The sequence below is a fragment of the Elaeis guineensis genome, chromosome 14, assembly GCF_000442705.2.
Source record: "Elaeis guineensis isolate ETL-2024a chromosome 14, EG11, whole genome shotgun sequence".
In the NCBI taxonomy this organism is placed as follows: Eukaryota; Viridiplantae; Streptophyta; class Magnoliopsida; order Arecales; family Arecaceae; genus Elaeis; species Elaeis guineensis.
In genome coordinates, this window is record NC_026006.2 from 43,070,989 (window position 1) to 43,087,065 (window position 16,077).

Below are 16,077 nucleotides of genomic sequence, written 5' to 3' on the forward strand. Positions count from 1 at the left end.
CATATGTGAACCATGGAAAAATGCTTTTTGCACCGCGGGCGATGTAGAAAACCCAATGTGGAGCGCACCACATTGTCTAATTGATCCATGTAATCATCATTTTTCAACGTACATTTAATGCCTGCGGCTTTACTTTTTCTTTTAAAATTTTGAATGACAAAAATTCTGTTCTTTGAAAACATTATGACATTCTATATCCATATTATGACATCCTGCATCCAGAAAATCATAATTTTTATCCACAGGATATCATAGTATAGCACAAGACGTCATAATATGTACAGGATATCATAATTTTTTTAAAAAAATAAAGATATTTTTGAAAATGAAAAAATAAAGTTGTAAGCATTAAATATCCTAAGCCATATTATAACATCCTGGATCATATTATGATATCCTGCATGCAGGAAATCATAATTTAACGCAGGATGTCATAATTTTCTGGACCATCTTATGATATCCTACGTATAGGAAGTCATAATATGCCATAAGATGTCATAATTTTTTTTAAATGATAGAGAAATTTTCGTCATATAAAATTTTTAAACAAAAAAATAAAACTATAGGTATTAAATATTTGTTGAGAAGTGATGGCTATGTAAACTAATCACATAAAATGGTGTATTCTACCTCAGATTTTCTACGCCATCCGCCATGCACAAAGAATTTCTTGTGAATCATGCCTTCTTTCTACACCCTCCCGTTGGATAGAACCAACTTAGAGTCCTAACTGACCCCTTTACTTTCTAAAAATATTATTACATATCATACCAAATATACCTCTCACACCTTTCTTTTTCTCGTTAGACCCAACAAGAAGCCCGTGTACGCAGTTTTCTGCATCTTCACTCGGTGTCCTGCCTCCTCCCTATACCAATTCTAATACCAATAGGCCTGATTTAACATCTCACCTAATCCTTTACTAGATATAATAACCATGCTCATTTCTAAGGAGGAAGATGAGCCAACTATTTGGAGCATGGAGAGAATTGGGTTGGGTGGATGGGTTGTGCTACAAAAATCTAGAAGAAGGTAATCCAAAAATTATAGACATCTAAATTCACCCTATAGAAATGAGCAAACAAATATGTACACTACCTCTTGGGGTGCGAGAGTCACCACCTAGCTTCCTTAGTAAACTAGTAAACTTATGGAGGATAAGACTATAGGTTCAAATCAAGGTTAATGGTGGGAAGGTGATCCCCACAACCTTTCTTTGAGAGATCTGAAGATAAAAAGAGTCTCTTGTCTCTAATAGGCTAGGCTTTCAGCATCCATGATGAAGAAAGTAAAAGAAAAGAGGAAGAAAGGCAGAAGAGAGGGATGTGGCATCCAAAGCCATGTTCATGCTCCTTCCTTGGTGAAAAGAGGCTATGAAAATACTTAGACGGCATCCTAACTTATGATAACACCTATGAGACATGTGCGGCTCAACCATATCGCAAGATTGGGTATGATGATGATGATGGGACTTCAAGTAATTAACAATCTAATGACAACTAAGGCCAAAGCAGCAAACAATGTATAAGAAAAGTAATTGAGTCAACTTGAGGATACCTCAGCATAGGGATTATTTACAAGCCGAGTAAAGAGAAATGGCCTAGGTGAACTATTATAAGGAGGTTGAATAAAAGACTACTTGTGACAGGCTTGAAGTCAATTGTGTAAGAACACATATGGATGTTTCTTTAATTCCACATCAGTTATTCACTGAAAAGATCTTGAGTATTTATATAGAACTAAAGAATCTAAATAATATTTTTTGAATAATTTTTTTAGTTGAGATTTTAGATTGTGATAATTAGTATTATAGTCAACTTAACCTATAAACCATATAGACTAGAGAACACTGCAGCACGATCTCATTGCAGCTAACCAAGGGCCAATTGTGGTATTTATCAATGCATTTGGATCCTAAGCCTAGTGAGGACACCAACACTAAAATAAAGAGACTATGTGAGGACTGGTATGGGTATATGTTTAGTCTAATATTGGTTATTTGTTGGAAATACGTTGGATATTATATAGGATAAAAAAATTTAAATAATATTTTTTAGTTAGTCTTTTTAGGTGAAGTCCTAGATTGTTATAGATTAGGCATAGAATTTTTTATCGATATAACAAACATAATAGGATCTGGCCCTTATAACAACATAAATAGTAAAGAATAGTTGGTGTCGGTTACCAGAACTATCAAAGTATAAGCCAAACATAGGTTGCTATTATAGGAGTAGGCAATTAGCATATTGTTTGTTATCTTATATAAATAATAGAGTATAAATTAAACAAAGAGGCTTCTTTTGCCTTTTAGACAACTAGTTTGTCTCTATCTTTGTCTATAAGTTATCATTGTTTTTATCTTTCAAATTTTATACTTTCAATTTTCTAGTAGAACTCTAATATACTAGTAGTAGAGTATTAGAGATATGCCAACTCATAGATCTAATAGAGATATGCCAACAAATAAACCAACTTATGGATCTGTTAGATACATACCAACTCATGGAGATATACCAATTTGTGAAACAGTTAGAGATATGCGAACTCATGAAGATATGCCAACTCATGGATCTATCAACTCATAGAGACATGCCAACTCATGGATCCACCTGAATGGATCCAACCAAATCTTACTCAATCTGTTATTGAAGAAATATTCTTTGTAATCCTTGTAATTATAGGTAGTGTTATAATTAATTATAGAATCATTAGTTTCTATGTATAGATGCCTCCCTTACTATATAAAGGGATAGACAGGTTACTTATAAGACAACACAGAGAATCAAATTCAATACTTCCAAATTTCATATTCTATTTCTTTCAACTTGATATCAGAGCCAAAGTCGATCATGGCCAATATAACTTTTTCTTCTTCTTCTTCTTCCACTGCTATTGTCTCTTCTACAACATCATCAGTCACCTCTTCTATCCAAGTACAACCACACTACACCTTTTCTATCAAATTCAATACCAAAAACTATATGTCATGGAAAACTCAATTTCTTTCTCTTCTCAATTGCCATGGTCTGCAAGGACTCATTGATGGTATGAGCAAAGCTCCCCCAATAGAAGTTTAAATGATCAGACCAAGCAAATGGATCCAAATCCAACATATGTTGAATGGTTTCAAAGAAATCAAATGCTCCTATCCTAGTTATTTTCTTCTCTATCTGAGGAGGATTTTTCTTATATACTTGGACTCACAACGTCCTATGATGTATGGCAAGCCCTAGCAAATGCATTTGGAGCAGTTTCTCAAACAAAACAATTTCAATTAAATATTGAGTTGCAGAGTCTCAAGAAAGATGATATGTCTGTATCATAGTATCTGCAAAAAACTAAATTCCTGGCTGATGAACTAGCATCTGCTGGAAGACCACTCTCCAATGCAGAGGTCAATGCAATCATCTATAGAAACTTAGGATCTGAATATCACAGCATTATCGTAGCCTTGACTGTAAGACTAGATCCAATGTCCTTTTATGAATGACATGGGTAGTTAACTGCTCATCCATGCCAATAATGGATCCATTGGATCCAATACTCTTGTGGCTAACTCTGTTCACACTACACCAGTTCGAAGACCACCAAGCAATAATCATTTTAACTTCTCTAGATCCAATCAAAGATAGCAGAAGAACAGAAGATATGAAGGACCATATCAGATTTGTAGCTACCACAACCATACTACTGATAGATGCAAGAGATGCTATGAACCCTCAAATCAGAACCTAATAAACCAGCAATCTGGAGCCAATTCTCAATTTTGCTCCCCAACTGCCAATTTCTCATTGATATCATAGCAAACTACTTGGTACCCAGATACTACAGCCACAAATCACATCACTCCAGATCTTGAAAATTTGAGCATTGCAGATGGATACAAAGGCCCTGATCAGTTGGTGGTGGGCAATGGCCAAAGTTTGCAAATCATTTATACTGGATCTTCCACTCTATTTTCTGACTCAAATAAATTTCTACTAAAAGACATATAACATGTGCCTGAAATAAACAAACACTTACTCTCAGTTCAAAAACTTATCCGAGATAATAACTATTACTTTGAATTTTATCCTTCTTTATTGTGAAGGATCAAATTATCAAAAAGCCAATTCTGCAAGGCAAGGTTGACGATGGACTCTATAAGTTCAATGGCACTGTGACCTTTGGTGCATCGCAAGCGTCAATAAGTGAGAAGGTCTCACCAGAAGTTTGGCATGCTAGATTAGGACATTCAAACTTTAAAGTTGTAGGTCAAGTCATTTCCAAGTTTAATCTATCATGTTCTTCTCATAAGTCTTAAAATGATCGATATTCATCTTGCATTCTGGGAAAAATGTCTAGGCTTTCATTTAAGAGTACTGGTAGTTTGAGTTCTTCTCCTTTTGAATTGACCCGTTACAACTTCGAATCGTTGGTGAGGAACATTATGAAACTATGCAAAGAGTTAAGCAAACTTCACAACGTTACAAAGAACTTTCGGACATTATAGCTATCCTTAGGTTGGACGAATTATCCGAAGAAAAAAAACTTAGATCTTAAAGCTGGGTCTAGAGAGATTGATTCCAAATAGACATTCTTATTTTGCCATATTTATTGGTGAGTTTTCAAGATTTGTCTTGTTGTATCTAATAAAGACAAAAAGTAAAGTTTATTCCATTTTTACTCAATTTCAACTTATGATTGAAGGATCTTTTAATTTCAAAATTAAAACTTTTCAATCAGATTGAGGAGGAGAGTATAGACCAATTAATAATCACTTTAAACAATGTGGCACAGTCCATAGGATCTCTTGTCCTCACACCCATGAGCAAAATGAAACTTCTGAAAGAAAAATTAGGCACATAATGGATATGGGCCTTTTCCTTCTTGCTCACTCTCATGTTCCTCAAAAGTACTGGTACTTTATATTTGAAACAGCAATGTTTCTCATAAATCGAATTTCCTTTACATCCATTCAAAACTCCATCCCTTATGAAAAATTGTTTCATGCAAAATCTAATTACTCTATTTTAAGAATCTTTAGATGTGCCATATATCCTCTTCTTAGACCTTACAATCAGCACAAGTTTTCTTTTTGCAGCAAGGCATGAGTCTTCTTGGGATACTCCACAGATCATTTAGGTTATAGATGTTTAGACAAAGAAATTGGTAGAATCTATTTGGCTAGACATGTATAATTTGATGAATCTCTCTTTCTATTCTCTAAACCGGTTGAGACCTCATGTCACAATCAATCTATCCTTCGATCTCATCCCAGCACCTAGCTCACAGTGCCATCACCCAATATGCTTCCTCACCAAGCCATGCAGAATCCATCTCTATCGCCTTCAGTGGATCCATCCATAGATTCAACCAAATGTTCATCACCTAGATAGATGACTAAACCTCCTTCTCAAATTCGGGATCCATTAAGTTCTGACGAATTCATTTCTCAAAACACTGATCAAAGTTTCAATCCCAATGACCTGAACCTTATTATTGACCTGACAGCATATCCAACTCAAGCCCAACAAACTATATCTACCAATCCACCAACCTAACCCTCATCTCCCAAACGCACTCACCCTATGATCCTATGGCTATCCACAATGATCAGATATTTCACCGATCACCAATATCAGAAAATTTATAAATTTGCCACCTTGTCCACCTCAACATACTCAGAGCCTACCATGTTCGGTCGAGCTACTCAACATCAAGTTTTGGGAGATGCAATGTCTTAAAAAATTTAAGATTTACTTCAGAATCAGGCTTGGGATCTTGTTCCACTTGAAGGATGTCACACGTTAGAGAACATGCATGCAGAAATCAGAATCTGCTTTTAACTTTTAAAAATCACGAACACAATGGAATAAAAATCTGATATAAATTAAATACTTTAGTCTATCTAACATGTATGAAGTAGATCTAATCTACATGCAACAGGATCGATCACATACTTTTAAGATGCTGAAAATAAAATCAAATTTAAATAAAATAAAAATTCGAAGATCGAATCTCTATACATTTGCGCAGATCGATGATCTTCACTGCTGATGATCGTGATAATCCGATGAGATTCCTGCAAAGCTGCACATGCATCAGACATCTACAGATATCCATACGAAGCTTTTGATCTAATCAGAGGCTCCTGACTTTATCGGAATGCTAGCTTCCTTGCAGAAGTCACTTCTTGATGATTGATTCTGATTTTTCCTTCAGATCTCTCAGACTCTCTCAGATTTCTAAAGAGGAACAGGAGAAAGAGTAGAAGAGGAAGAAGATATGAAGGAAGAAGAAGAAAGCCCTTGAGAAAACTCTTTTCTCTTTTTTTTTTCTCTCTTTCCAAAATCCTAGATAAAACCCTAGGGATCTCACACCTAAGAGGAGACGCCTCTCTTCTATTTTTCTCATGCCAAAAGAAAGACTACCGCCCCTCACTTTTTCCACACCCCTACTAGATGTGTTTCACGATGGAAACTTCTTCTTTTTTGTCGCATAAAAGAAAAGCTATTTTGTAGGTGGCGTCCAAGAGATTGTGAGGTCAAACCTCATCCTGATAAGAAATAAGTTTCAAATCAAATTTAAAACTTTCTTTATCATTATCCATATCTTTTGGGCGTTGAGAAAGGAGCGACTAAAGCCTTTTAGCGTGAATAATCTCACACAAATATGAAGAGGGCATGCATGAGAATGGTTGGCGTGGAGAGCTTCTAGGCGGCCAAGAGAGAGAGAGTCCTAATCAACTTGGGCTCTCTCTTAATGATTGGATCAAACCCTAGTAAAATCTAATTTAGTTAGGGTTTAGTTACACCCAATTAGAAAAGAATTTCTAGTCCAAATAAGAACCCAAACTTTCTTTATTAAATCCTAATTCAATTAGAAATTAGGTCAAACTTAAATCCTAATTAAACAAGGAATTAATCTTTCTTGCAATTAGATTATCTCATAACTCAATCAGGCTTGATCTAATCAAATCCAAATAAAATCAAATTGAATCTAATTCAATTAGACTCGATCCTAGCCCTATTGCTCAATCAAATTGAGCCAATTAGCAAACCCAATTGCTAATTAATCCTCCAACAACTCACTAACTCTTCGCGAATTACTTTATTATAATTTTTATACTATATTAATCATCAATCATATTGACAATTAGATCCAATAGCGATTCATAATCGCTAATCAACCATCTGATCGGATAAAGATCCCTTTTGTGTGTGACCCCATAGGTTCTATTCTATCTATTAGTGAGATATACTGTGATTTTTATCACAATATCATCGAAACTTCTTTCGATGGGTTGAAACGTTTCCAACTCTACCCATCAAGGGTCATCAATCATCAAGATGATGCTCAATGAGTCTCACAATCCACTAGTGACAGGTGGTAGTATATAATGACAATCCAACAGAATAGAATATTAAACCTCTAGGTGCAATTATTATATAGTTTGATTCTTTTATCGAGAGTTTCGACAAGATGCAGTTCAAAGATCACTTGTCAAATTCATTTATCCGCCATATATCAGATTCAATCAACTCGAGTCTATAAAATCTTATGAAAATTTTTTCTATCATTCACTTACCATGGTCATGGATTTTAGGACTCAGTTTCATAAACTGCATAAAACATCTTCCTATCTATCAAGATCGACAGATCACATCTTGGTGTACACCATATTCCTATAATAGACCTATTGTAGCCAACATACACTGTAAGATTCTGAATGGCTAGATAACCAAGTGATTATGCAGTCAAACTGCAACAACTCCACTCTGAACAGTCAAGGTATCACAAGTCAAACAACTATTTACATAACTACAACTTTGATCAAGTTACTGACAAGTTGGTAGCCATCCTAATGACTTTTCATATTGGTCACACTCAGTACCCTTGATCTCTATCAAGTATCAATACTCTCGCTCCGGTATTCCTACACTGTCGACTCGAGACTCATCTATCCATGAAAGAAAGCGATCTATGCAACGATCTGTCTCCGTGATGATCTATCGATTGGAAGCATTTAGGATTAACCACTAATGATATGTGCCTTAAATTTTCAACTCTTGAGAATGTGTCTGTTAGATGTATGCTCTAGAAGTCAATTATTGACTGACATATTATATAATTTCAGAATTTATTCTTATACTTATAAAATTTTATTATTAATAAAAAAATATTTTTATTTTTAATCATGTTTATGTATCCATGATTTGTCCTAGAAATAAACAAAGATGATATTGTATATTTTTAAGGTATTAAAAATTTGAGACATACATTATTAGTGGTTAATTTCTAAATATTTTCGATCGTAGGATCATCATGAAAGATAGTAATCAACATATTTAAGATCAATGTACAGATCACCTTTCTTTCGAGTAGATGAGTCTCGAGTCTGCGGTGTAGAAATATTGGGATGAGAGTGCAGGTGATTGTTAGAGAACAACTTGCACTAAGCGTGATCAACACAAAAAACTACTTGAATGTCTACTCACTCGTCAGTAACCTTCTCGATACTGTAGTGATGTAAGTGATCTTTTGACCTATAGTGTCATCAGCTATTCACAGCAAGGGTACTGAGTTTGGCAGCATATTTTCTTGATCCCTGACTATTCAGATCCTTACTGTATATGTTGACTATAGTAGGTTCAAGTTCGCTGTTAGAGTAGGATGCACCTAGATAGAATCTATCGATCTTGATAAAAAAGGAGTAGTCCTATGTGATTAGCAAGACTGAGTTCAGAAAGTTTTCGATCGAAGCAAATATAAATACTAAAAAAGAGTTTTCACGAGATTCATAAGTGAACTCGAGTCAAGCCAATCTGACATATGACTGACGATGGAGTTTGACAAGTTCTTCATAACCTCTATAAAGTTGGGACTCATGATAGAAGGACTGAATCATATGATAACTGCACCTAGGAGTTCAGATTTTTTTATTCTACTGGATTGCTACTACATATTGTTAAGCATCATTGGTGGATTGTAAGAACTCACTAAGATTATTTTTGGATCAACGATCCTTGTTGGATTAAGCTGAAATCATTTTGGTCCATCGAAAGGAGTTTTGATCATACTGTGATAGAGATCACGGTATGTCTCACTATCAGACAGAATAGAACCTGAAGGGTCACACACAAAAGGAGTTTGACCCGATCAATGGCTTAGATCAAATTCAAATTATCAATTTGATTGATAGTTTGAATTTGAAAACTACTAATTTATAAGTATTACAGATTTAATAACTGCTAATTATTAGCACAGGGACTTAATTATAAATATTATAATTTAATTGAGATGGATTAAATTATAGATCAAGTTCTAATTAATTTAAATCAAATTAAATTAAATTAAATTAATTATTAATTAGGTTCAATTATCCAAATCAAATTTGAATTTTAATCCTGATTGGATCAGGTTTGACAGCCTTTCAAATTCGATTCGATTCGGACTCAATTTGAACTCGATTTGGACTCAATTTGAACCACATTGATTCTAACCTTTTGAGCCCAAATTCTCTGAGCTTCTCTCTCCAAGTGGCCAACTAGAAAAGAGATGGGGTAGTGATTTTTCTTGCTGGTTTTTCTTTGGTGCGTGTGAAGGGATGTGGAGAGGTTGTCATATGGTTTCTTGATTAGTTAGGACTTTTATCTAGATAAGAGATAAAGCCTAACTAATTCAACTAATTCCTATTATATTTTAGAATGAAAAAAGGAGAAATTTTGTGTGACAAAAATATAAAAGGGGGTTGTGATGCATAAGGGTTTTTATCCCTTAATTTTGTGCGCTACTTCTACCTTGCTGCCCCCTTCCTCCTTCACACCACCTTTTTTCCCTCCCACATCCTGGTTCATCATTCTAGATCAGATCTAGAGAGAGATCTTAGAGAGAGAAAAAGAAAATCAAGAAGTAGTTTTTGATATTTCTTGATGGTTAGGATCAATCCTCAGGATCCAATAATAGGTCTGCTTCAAGTAATACAAGGATAAGGGCCTTAATCCAAGCCGAAGAACGAAGTCTGCAAGGGAGCTAGCACCTCAAAAATTTTGAAGTTCTAATCAAGACATCTCTGTATGGATACCAACAGAGGTCGGGCACTGTTGCTGCTTCGACAGCAACCCTAAGCATCTGCAGGATCCAATCCAAAGGAGGAAGAAAAAGTGATCAAGTATAATTTCTTTCATCTTATTTTGATTTCAGATCTGATTTATAAATTATTTATATATGTTAGACAATCTTTGTATTGATTAAGATTAAAAATCTATATGTTTAGATTAGATTAAAAATTTTAAAATCTGCTTCCACTGCAGTTACTGTAATCATATTGATCTATACATGTGAATCAGCCTATTTACTCATAGTGGTATCAGAGCCACATCATTCTAGCATATTTTAAATAAATTTTAGATCTGAAATTATATTCATATAATCTAATTTATAGTTTATATATCTGATATATAAAAAAAAATATATGATCTGAATTTAATAGATTACATATTAGATATGTTAGATTAAATTTCTATTAGTCTAGTACTTGGATTGAGTGCATCACCATAGCCATCCGATCATAAGAGAAAGCAGGAGTTAAAGCCCCTCATTTATCCAATTGATGAATTTTCTTATGATGTGTAGAGGTGCCACTTGTGATGATCTTTCATGAAGAAGAACTGCTAACAGAAGATCCTAGATGTATGTGATACACCTTTTAGATCTAAGTTTTGTTTTCATGCATATATTAGATATTTATTTTTGATTAATTTTATATCATAAAATTATATATATGATATGTAATTTATTGACATATGATTAAAAATTTAATTTCTACAAAATTTTAGATCTAAAATCCTAGGATCTAATTTGCATAAACCCTGAAATTATGGCTGGCTTGCCTGTCGAGTCGAATCGGATTCAATTTGAGTCGACTCAAGTCCTTGACAAGTCGACGGACTTGAGTCGACTCATCCTTGTTGGAGTCAATTCGAGACCTTGGTGAGTTGGCTCATTTATATATGAGTCGATCCAATCCTACAGGTGTGGGCTTATGGTTTTTATTTATCACAGATGAGTCGACCCAGTTTCAGGATGAGTTGAATCAAGTCAGTTGATAGCAAAGTTGTATATGATGCAATCTAAATTAGTTTAGATTAGAAATTAATTTGATATCTAAATTAAACCCATGTTCATAATATACTTAATTAAGAATTAAGATTTAAAATTAAAAGATCTAAAATTATGAATTTAAGATCCAAATTTCAGTTGCATAAAATATGAGGTTAAGGGTATGGGTAGCTCAATTAGATCTAGTTTGAGCAGTTGATCAAATCGAATAAAATGTTGATTAAGATTAGATCAGATATGCTCATGACCAACCTAATTAGTTGTAGTTTGGTCGGATCGATTAACAGCCACATGTTATCGATCAACTTAAGACCTAATTTAGCTCAATGGATTGAGCCCTGATAAATAGGCTAACATGATCGATTCTAGTCAATCAATTTAGTATCTAAGGTAGGTACATAGATGGTGGTTATTTAGTTGATTTCATTATCTTATCTGATCAATTTGTTGGTGTCTAAGGAAAACAACGGGAGGACCTCCACACATCTTAACTTATTTAGTCATTTTAGGAGATTATGTTTTATATTAGGTTACTTATTGACTCGAGCTAGCTCATGCCACTAGATTAGTTATAACCATTATGTCTAATTAAGAAAGAGATCTGAACCTAAATCTTCTCAATCAAATATTAAGTCTAGCGATCTTCTACCATTGTAGAGATACGGGTGCCTTCATGGTGTTGATCGTTCTCGATTAGTCACGGTGGTTCAATTGTATTAAAAAGGTACAATCACTTTATGGCATTGAATGTCGTGGGGTAGAGATGGGGTTGAGCCCAATAACTGTTAGATAAGGGATCCAATGATAGCTTTGCGTCCGCTATTGTGCAGGATCTGGTACCATGCATTGCAGCGAGAAGAAAGAAGAAACAAAATAAGAAATACAATACAAATACATGGATCGACCTTAAGCTTACCTCCACAGGATGTGCAAGCTTTAGTATGAGAGAATAAAACACAACAATACAAGAGAAACTTACCACTCAATCTTTGTACAAAAATTTCATAACAAGAAGCCATAAAATTCTCATAAAAACTCTCTGAAATTTCTTTTGAAGTCTTTTTATACCTTCAGAACGTCACCAGCTACCCAATGCAATAAACGGCTCATCAATCGGAGCTATATAGACTCCAAAATCTCTAAAATAGTATTACACTAGGAATATTAAATCCAAATCATGACCGACTCATACCAGAGCCATTTGATTGCACACCACAGCCTCAGATCAAGCTTGATCATGTCCTGATTGAGTTTCAGCCATTCGATCATGATTGCATGTGATCTTGACCATCGGATCATGCACAAACATCCCTAGACCGCATGATCAGTCTGCACGGCCTCCATGGACTACCCAGCACCCTGCGGTCCATGGTGGATTGCGACAGGGTGCTAGGCCTGGGCACCCGCTGGGTCATCCCATGTGTGCGCCCGCACGCCCCCATGCTGGGCTCGCCCATGCGCTGGGCCACTAATCACTGTCGTAGGTGGTCAAAAATAAAAATCAACTCAAACTATATAGATAGGGAGAGTCAGGATCATCTCCACAGGGATTTAGGGTGATTATCTTTTTTTTTTATGATGAAAAAAAATAAAAGAGAATTGATTGCAGAAGGATTAACAAGAAATAAAATAGCAAAAAAATTAAAAATATAAATTAAATTATGAAAAAAATAATTCAGAGAAATAACACAGGAATTCTGAATCTACCATGCAAAGAGATTTATTTTTTTTTTATATTATAATATTCAATTTTTATAATTAAGGTATTAGTATAGTTTATCTCTAAGAGATACGAACTGTATCAGTAGATCACAGCTCGTCCTATTAGAGTATAAACTATGTAAATTTAATTATAGGATATAAAATTTAATCTAGTATACCATGATCTATCTTTCCTAAGCACGTACCGTATCCAGGGATCACGGCACGTCAATAGAAGGTATAGGCCGTGTTGGTTGGATCAATACCTCAGAAAAAAAGTAAAAAGATATGAAGTAAAAATAAAATTTTGTTACATAAAAATTAAATATAAAAAAAAATAAAAACTCATTTACATGCTTCATCATATTCTTGGATTGAAGGGATTTAGCCTCGCATCAAGCTCTCTAGCTCCATAATCTCCCAATAATTGATCCCTAAAGCTCCTTGAATTTTTTCTCTATTTTTTTCTTTGATTTTTTCTCTTCTCAAAGCTTATTCCCAGACCCCCTACTTATAGGTGAATTTTTTATATTTTTTTGATTACAAAAGGAGTCCTAAAACTCTTAGAAAATGTATTAATCTCCTAGGAATATTCCTGACTGTTGGATCTGGATTGGATCGCTCAAATCAGCCCAAAAATCAGTCTTTTACTCCTTATCAGGATCGGATTCAACCACAGCTGTCCGATCATGCTTCAGATGAGATCTAGGTCGTCGATCAGTGCATTTAATCTTCTATTCAAAATTGAAAACTACTGTAGCCATTGGATCGGATGATAGATTGAATTTTAATCGTCAGATCACACAAAACCTCCTCTTATAAACCGACAGCAAACGTGGACTGTCGAATCTGGGTCAGGATGAATGTCAGCCGTTGGATCGTGCCCAGAATCCTTCTCTCATTGTGAGCTGTGTCTGTGGACCGTGAAACTATTCTCGTGGACCGCATTCTGACTCTGTGAATCGAGCGATCGGTCCACCGTGCACCGGAGGCTATTTTTTTTATTTTTTGAGGAATTTTGGCTCCATTTTTGCTTCGATTTTTGCCTAAAAAATTAAAAAAATATATGCATTAAATTTTTCAAAAATATATATTATTTTAGTACTTAAATTACTCCATTAAATATATTCTAATTTCATATATTTCTTTAAAATTATTTATTTTTCAAGAAAATTTAATAAATTCATGAAATTAAGTTTTTAAGAAAATGTTAGCATAAAAAATTATCAAAAATATCTTTAATAAATATAAAAATATACTACTTATCACACCCCCCAACCTGAACTTTGCTCATCCTCGAGTAAAGAAAGAATTTAGAATTAAGTACCATTTAATGTAAAATTTTGAATTTCACCAAATAATTTTTAAAGGGCCACTGATGTTTAGTAAAGTGTGAGTGAGATATGTCATTGGAGTATTAATACTAATCAATGTGGGAGTTAAGCTAAGAACACTAAATATTTTTTAAATATTTTTTAAATTATTTTTATCTTTATCTCCAAATCATTAACCTCATATGGATAAGTATATTGTTACTTCCGTCCTTCATTTATTGTTCTTTTTTTCTTCTTCTTCTTCTTCTTCTTTTTTAACGTTGTACCGCTATTGAGTGTCTTAACCCCTTAAGCTTTCTGTTTAACTCATGTAGTAAGTTTTCAACCAATGACTCCCAAACCAGATGACTTTAGGACACTAGGTATAAAATACCCCTCGGACCTACTTGCTCCAATCAAACAGGCTACGAGTTAAAACTAGCTTTACAACCAAGTTTCTTTACCCTTCATACCTTTTGATGTGAAACTCAATGCTTGCTTAGGCAAAGAGGCTCGGTTACTCAGTATGAAGTACTTGAAATTTTTTTTTTTTTTAAATATGAAGAAATGTATAGTTACCCTACACAAGTCCATAAGAAGTAAACTCTTTTTTGATACTGGTAAAAAAATTTAAAAATACTCAAAGAAAATTGTTTAAGTTCTAAACTTACTCTTTATTGAGTTTTCTTAATACTTGATCCCTTGATATCTCACAAACTCTCTGGTCTGTACATCAATTTTCTTTTAAAAATACTTGGTTTAACTCGATTTTTAAGTGTAATCAGGTGCTTAAATGCTAAATACTAACTTACTTGAAGACTTTAAAAATTTAAAATTTTTTATTATTCTCATTTTTTTGAAATTTTTTTTTAAAAAGTAAATGGTGTATAAAAAGAAAGAGTGACATCTCTCCCTAACTTAATCGACATTGTCCTCAATGGAGTAAAAAAAATAAAGGGTGCATAAAAGAAGAAAGAAAAAGGAGAGATATCACCAAATCCAAAAGCTTTTTTCAAAATTGATGCTTCCCCCATCTTAGCCAATATTGCCTTCAAATCCCTACAAAAGATACGAAGCAAGCCTTGATTAACCTAAACATAATGCAAAAGAAAGTAAAAGCAAAAACTGAAACTGGGTTGCCTCCACAAAGTGCTAAGTTTGAAGTCTTCAGTCAGACCATATTTATTGACAGGTGCTTCCACATAGAGCAATCTTTTATTCCTAAAAAAATAACGATCAGTTAAAATAAAATAAAAAAAAATTAGATTGCCTCCCAAAAAGTGCTAAATTTTAAGTCTTCTGCCAGACTGAACCTGGGATACAGAATCAATTAGAATAAATAGGCTCATGGAGAACCATGGTCTCCTTCTCAATTTTAGTAGGCAATTCCAAGAATGGTTTCAATCGTTGTCCATTTATTTTAAAAGTAGCACCATTACTTGGGTTTTTGATTTCTACAGCTCCACAAGAAAAAATCTCTTTTACAATATAAGGCACTATCCATCTAGATCTAAGTTTTTCAAAAAATAAATGTAGCTTACAGTTATACAAAAGAACTTTTTGACCAGATGAAAATGATTTTTTAAGGATTGCTCGTTCATGAAATACTTTAGTTCGTTCTTTGTATATCTTAGCATTGTCATATGCCTCATTCCTGATTTCCTCAAGTTCATTAATTTGTAACTTCCAATGTTGTCCAGCCTCATCTAGATCCATGTTTAACTTTTTGATGGCCCATATAGCCCTATGTTTAAGCTCTACTGGCAAGTGACATGTTTTACCAAACACAAGCCTGTAAGGAGACATTCCAAAGTTGGTTTTGAAGGCAGTGCGATATGCCCAAAGAGCATCACTAGCTTCAATGATCAATCTTTTTTATTGGTGCTCACAGTCTTCTCTAGGATTTGTTTGATTTGACGATTTGAAACTTCAACTTGTCCACTAGTCTGGGGGTGATAGG